The following is a 6832-nucleotide window of genomic DNA, read 5'->3' as shown; positions in this document are numbered from 1 at the left end:
TATAGTCTTTTGACACAATTAATGACTAAGGAAGGCAGCTGGATTATATTATTCTTAAAGAGGTAGTCACTTTTCCCTAGAAGAAGAACAATAATCGTAATAGATGAATTGGAAGAACCAGGTGGAAGCTGGATTCTACTCCTCAGCTACCCAGATGAGTGTATGGCAGCTTGCCAATCTCCAGGAAGAGGGAGCTTAGGGGTGAGCACGCCACTCGGACTCTCTAAATCTTCAATTCCTCCCATGTAGAAAAGGGTAATAATCATAGTACCTCCTTCTTAGGGCTGCCGTGAGCATTAAATAAGAAGGTAATTACTTGTAAGTCATCTGGAAAGCACCCAAGCAGAGTGTCTCATAAATATCAACTATTAAATATCATCTTTAATGGCAGGAAGAAAACTCATTCCTCATTTGGTCTCTGAGTCACAGACTTTAGTCAAGAGACTTTTTTACTTTGGATGACAGATATGTTTCAGCCTCTTAAGGCAGTTACTAGTGACCCCATAAACAACAAGCACACAGACAGCTGGAAAAACTGTTGATTATGTGTCTGAGCACCAACTTCAAAGAGAACCTCTCTTCCTGTCCAGTATTCTTACTGGATGCACAGAATACACCTAAAAGAGCAATTCTCAACCTGTGGGTCGCAACCCCCCCTTTAACAATGAAAGTACACTGCGGCATTAGGAAGGTTGAGAACCACTGACCTAAAAGAAAATTACCCGACAAGCCTAAAGATTAATGATTCAGCATTCATGGTTTTCATTCATTCACTCAAACATTATTGAGCACGTATCATGTAAGAGGCACTGTACTAAGCATAGGAATGTACAAAGCTGAGAAAGCACAGTCTGGCCCTGAAGACTTTCAGTCCAGAGGAGAGACAGACACATCTATCCAAGGCTGTGCCTCAGGGTAGAGCATGACGCAGTGGGTGGGTGGTCCAGCAAAGGGGTCCAGCAAAGGGGTCCAGCAAAGGGTTCATGAAGGAGCAATACTTGGGTTGAGTTTTTGGAAGGATAAGTAAATGTTCAAAGTCAAGAAAGAAGAAACAATACTCCACAGAGACAACAGCACATATAACAGCATTAAAATAAGGGAGAAAATGGAATTTTTTAACATCACACAGGTTGGTCCAGCATGGGGATAATGTGGGCCGTTAGAGGGCTTTGCTGAACACACTGGTGTCTACCCACCTGCTGCACCCAAAGGAGGCAGGACACTTATCTGAGGAGCCTTGGAGTTCATGGTCAGGAGCTTGAACATTTCCCAGGCCTACCCCAAGGTTTTGAATGGTTCTTATCAGGGAGCTACAGGCTTTGATTGTATCTATCTGGTCTTTAAGAAGAGCACTCTGGCACTGGTAAGAGGATAAATTGGAAGCAGAGAGACTGAAGGCAACATTTTTAGAGGCAACTTGGGAAGAATGAAACGTGGTCTAAACTAAAAGGAGGAAGAGAAGAAAGATTAAGAAGCAGCATCCTGGTGACTGAGTAGGTGGAGGAGGAAAGGGGGAAGGTCAGGTCCAGATCATTTCCAGGTTTCTGGCCCAGGGGTATAGTGAGAGGATGATACTGAATATCCTTCAGGGAAAACAGATGGAATAGTAGCTATGTGCTGTTTCTGCCTACACAGCATCCACTCTCTCTTCTTTTCAATATTTGCTTTTTCAAAACCATCCTTTCCCTGCTCTTAAGTCATATGATTTAGGAGGGGTTTGCTGACCACTCTCCCATTCACTCATCCACCTCCTGTGCTCCCCACTCCTCACACATACCACCTGCCCCTTCCAGCAGGCTCTAGCACTGGGCACACAGTCAAGGCTGAATCCAGTGACATGGTCCAAATCTCTGGCCATAGGAGTTGCTTCAGGCATGTACATGCAATCAAAGTGGTCTAATTATAGTTAGTTCCCAATTCTCTATTCCAGCAGGGGTTAAGCTTAAAGCTGACAATTTTGCCACCATTAAGACAAGAAGAAATCAGAACTTGATCCCTTCTGACCTTGTCTTTTACTGGAGCCAGATATGTGTGCCCCTTCGGACTTGACCAAGCATAAAGTGGGTTTCTCTCACTTGTAACCAAGAGTCCTGACAAATACAAGGAGTAAAGACAAATGTGTTTCAATAAAGAAACAAGTTTATTTTTATGAGTGGTGAATTAAAAAGGCTTACTTTACTGTGACAAAAGTGCCTTAAAACATTTAAGTCTGCAAAAGGCACTTAGGGACTTTATAGCAAACTCTACCCTGAATAATGAAAAGCCAGACCAGATTGTTTTAGAAAATGTTACTGCGCTAGATAATGGCACGTCCACTCATTCAATTAACATTTATTGAGTATCTTCAGGGTTTTTAGATTTCTGTAATAAAAACTAGAACGTGTGTTCTTGGGTTTGAGCTGCTCCATCCAAGGTTGATCCATAAAGAGCAGCTGTGCGTGCTGTTCAAGACTAATTGTGTGAAGTCGAGGGGCCAGGTGTTTCTGTCTGGCCCACCAGCTGCACTTGGTGGAAAGGGCACCATCTGCATTGCAGTTTGGCCATCTATAAAATGAGGCTGGTGAAGCAGCACCTTGAATGAGCTTTTAGGTGAAAGAGCAGAAAGTGTTTAGAATTCCTCTCCTCTCTAATAAAACATCCACTAACATTTATGGAGGAGTCTGGATAAGGCATTGTGCCAGGACCTCTATTCTTTCTTTACTTTCCATGAGAAAACCCCATCTCCAGCATGGGTCCAACTATGAACGCATCTACATCTCTATGTAAATATGCCTAAATTGTTACCTCCTGCCCTGTCCGTGTGCTTCCCCATGGCGAGACTCAAATAAATCTTCATGTGCCCATGTGTGGTGAGCATTACTGGTCTTGTCACCCTGTGTCTATCCTCAGTTCTTATGATAGCAGTGCTCCAACCTCCTTTAAGAAGCTCCAGCTGAGTCCCCACCGTGTGCTGTCAGTCAGTGCTCTGGCTCAAGGGTGTGGGTGCTTCCTTGTATTCTGTTGCTTTACAACTAAAGAAATCTAACTGTTTAACACATATAATAGTCTACTATGATTTAAACACTCAACAATAGCTAACATTAACAGCCTACTCTGCAGCCTATAAAGAACTCTCGCATTCAATTTATCTCTTTTAATCAACTTTCCTGAAACTGAATTTTTCTTCTCCCCCCAAATCACTTATTGATTTTTCTATTTCTCACAACAGCACAATCATTTGTTCAGTCACTTAAGCTTCTTTAAATCTCTTTGACTTTTGCTTTCAACAATTCCCTGTAATAGTCATCTAATCATAGCTATGGCATGTCCCAGATGTGTCCCTTCCTTTCCATTTTCTCTGTCTTCACTTTTGTCAGAATCTTCCTCAACACCTGACAATACTCTGCTGATTCTGCCACCAAGCTACTATTTCCAAACCATCCAATTCCAAGATGTGGCTGAAATTTTATTATCATTATGTCATGTCTTTTCCACCTGTGGTTTATAGAACAAAGATTACAGCTCAAGGAGGTATAGGGCAATTCCGTGATTAATGTAATTCTGGCTGTGTATAAGCAGGCTTTAACTCTCTCCTAATTCACATTATTCTCAGTAGAAAACATCTGCTACCAACAAGTATCCTCAAACATGTAGGAGAGTGAAAAAAAAATTGCTACAATGTTTTTCCAACTCCTTATCATCATAAGGTGAGTCTTTCTATACTTCTTGAAGCTGGGGTGAACTTTTGATTTGATGTGGCTAATGGAAGAATAGCTACTGTGGCACAAACATAGGTTTACAAGTTGCTTTCGTATATGGGGTTGTTTTTTCCTGCTCTTAACACACTGTTTGATAGCTGTATAAAGAAGCCCAGGGTACTATGCTGGAGAATGAGATGCATATGTTCCTGTCACCTGTTAACCTGGCCAACTTCCTGACAACTGCCAGGCATATAAATGATGCCATTCAAAATTATCCCACCAGCTGACTGAAGATGCCCAAGGAAAACCCAACTAAGAATAGCAGAAGAGCCATCTTGCTGAACCCAGCCCAGAATTACTGACCACCAGAATCATGACTTGTAATAACTCCTTTATGTAATTATGTTTTGGGGGCATTTTTTTCTGCAGCAATGCATAACTGATATAACTACTAAACTGATTCAGTCACTTTCTTCTCCAAAGAATTTCTTTTTCAATTACTAATTAGTATCTCAAAGATAAAATGCATTCTTATGTTCTTTGCATCATTACTTAATTTTTCATGGGTCCTATTTCTCCCCTTAAATTTTCCTTGTGAAGAGATTTTTCATTTTGTATTGCTATATTACACATATGTACAAAGTCAGTACACAGTAACTATTTAGGAGTCAGTTAGTACTTTTCCAGGGCCCAGTTATCAATTACATCAATTAACAATCATCATTTCAACACATGCTCTGATCATTACTTTTACAAGCTTTTCAAAAGCTGGTAAGATGCAAAACGTAAAATATAAAATCTAGTTATCTAGTTTATATAAAGTACAGAATTATAAACAGCATATATTATATTAGCAACCAATTTATTGATTTTCAGTAAAAATTGCTTCCTGCAAGTGAATCTGCATACCAATCAAAGGGGCACAAGGAAACATGAATATAAAGGCAAAAGTTTCACAGAAGCAGCTATTTGATTTTCATTGGGATAGTATTTCCTCCCAAGACACAAATTTCTCCTGAGTGGTTTGCAACTGTAACCTGACAGACTGCCAAAAAGCAAAGCTTCTATTCTAAGTGTTGCTGATTCTCTTGTTGCTGTTCAATCAGATTTTGCATTTAAAAGAGCAATTCCCTTGTGCTTCTTATAATGATGCACCTGCTTCTTGGGAGATTTCATTTTTTGACAAGAAATGCCTTAAATTTGGCGCAAAAAAAACCAGCACCAGACTTTTTCTGATAATATCAAAGATCATTTGTTTATACTAGATGTTTGTGTTTCCCTCCTCTTAAGAGCAGTAAAGTACTGCTACAATTCCTTCCAAAACAAAAGCACACACAAAGTTCTTGGCCTCTGTTCTGCATTTCCACAATACACCTGCGACAGAAAATCTGCCTGGAACTAGCAAAGCTGTGACATAGGAGACAGATAAATTCACTTGCTTTAGTCACTTCCTTTCAGACATCAGCAAATTATAAATGTCAAAGTAATGAATGCAACATCATTTCAAATCTTCTATCTGAAACCATTCTTCATGAAATGTTTCCTACAGTTTATATTTAAAATTACATCCTTTCTTTTTAAAATCCCATTTTATATTTTATTTCTAACCGAGACATCCAAAGAGAAACCTCTTTTTTTTCTTTCTGACTGTATACCTGGGAATGCATACATTTTTGGCTATAGGTAAACTCAGTTAATACTCCCTTCTGGAGAGATTTCTGGTTGATACCACAATGTCACATCTTTTTTCAAATAGGTTTAAATACCCCTTAGAAGTGTCTCCTTGCACTCTAACTGTGCTGAATTAATTTAACGATGAGATGCATCAGAAACAGCAATAGAATTTCTCTCCCTAGATGTGTACAAATTAGCATACTGCTTTCCTATACCTTCTTCTCTGTGCCTTTTAAAATTTCAATATGTACAAATGAAATACAGATTTCAACCCATTCCCAACTGGGATGTCTGTTCCATAATAAGAGAAATAGAGTTTTGCCTTCCTGCCTATCCAGTAAGGAAAGTGGTGCTTGAAAATTACGTGTTTAGAGTGACACCTTGGAGAACTGACATACTCCGCACACATGTAATCCTCATAAACCTCCCCAGACAGCCCTTATTTCATTTTGCAAACTGCACCCTGGCAGGGCTCCACGGCACGTGGTGTGTGGCGAGACTGTCCTGCAATGGTTCTCTGTCCTCTGGGCTCTTTGACGGGCACTTGTCAGTAATAGCCAAGAGCAGTGGGCCCCAGCCCCCAGCAAGTGAAAAAGGGACACCGACAGTAATGCTTCCTTAATTAACTTTCCCAAGGAAAGCAACGTTCCCACAGGAAAAAACAACACGTTTCCCCCTCCTAGCGGTCCATTGAAAATGAGCAACAATGCCGCTGCCTTTTTGTTTCCTAAAGACTTTTCTTCGCTGCAAGCAGTAGCGTGTTCCTCCAAGAATGCTAGTATTTCCTGTGGAAACTGTATGGCTGCCAGTAATGGCTCATAATTTTCCCTCTTTTCTTTTCATAAAAATGAAATAAACAAAACGTGGCATTTGACAATAGCCAAAACCGTGTCCACCTCACTTACCACCTGCAGATGAAAGTCATCGCCAAGAAAGAAGGCCAAGAGAGGAACAGTCCCCGCTGAAATGGACGCGGACAAGCCCCGGACGCAGGACAGCACCGGAGGGAGGGAGGGAGGCAGCGGGCGGCCCGGACGGGGCAGCCAGGCAGCGGGCGCTGACCGGCCAGGGGCTCCCCTGGGGCGGCAGCAGCACGGGCGCCCCTCTTCTCCGTTTATTAGTATTGTTGCCAGTACTGTTGTTACTACTGTTACTTCGCCCCTCCTGATCTCAGCTCACGGGAGCCGGCACTGCCCATCCCTGCTACCGAGATGATCCCGGGTGGCAGCGAGAATAATAACCACATGAAGCGGGAAATGAAAAGAACAATCCTTCGGAAACCCAGGCGAGGGTGGTTTCCCCCTTCCCTCAGTGAAGCCGCCGCTTGGCAGCCCCTGCGCCGCCACCGTTACTATAGAGACCTCCCCCAAAACCCTTTCTGCAGAGGCGCCGCTGCTGCCCGGAGCAGAGGGGACTCGGGGCACAAAGGGGGTCGGGACAGGGGCGACACCCGCCCGGGTCGCCCGGTGCAAACTTGG

Source organism: Otolemur garnettii, unplaced genomic scaffold (assembly GCF_000181295.1).
Source record: "Otolemur garnettii isolate 467f Iridium unplaced genomic scaffold, OtoGar3 scaffold00160, whole genome shotgun sequence".
Lineage (NCBI taxonomy): Eukaryota > Metazoa > Chordata > Mammalia > Primates > Galagidae > Otolemur > Otolemur garnettii.
This window is presented reverse-complemented; position numbering follows the sequence as displayed.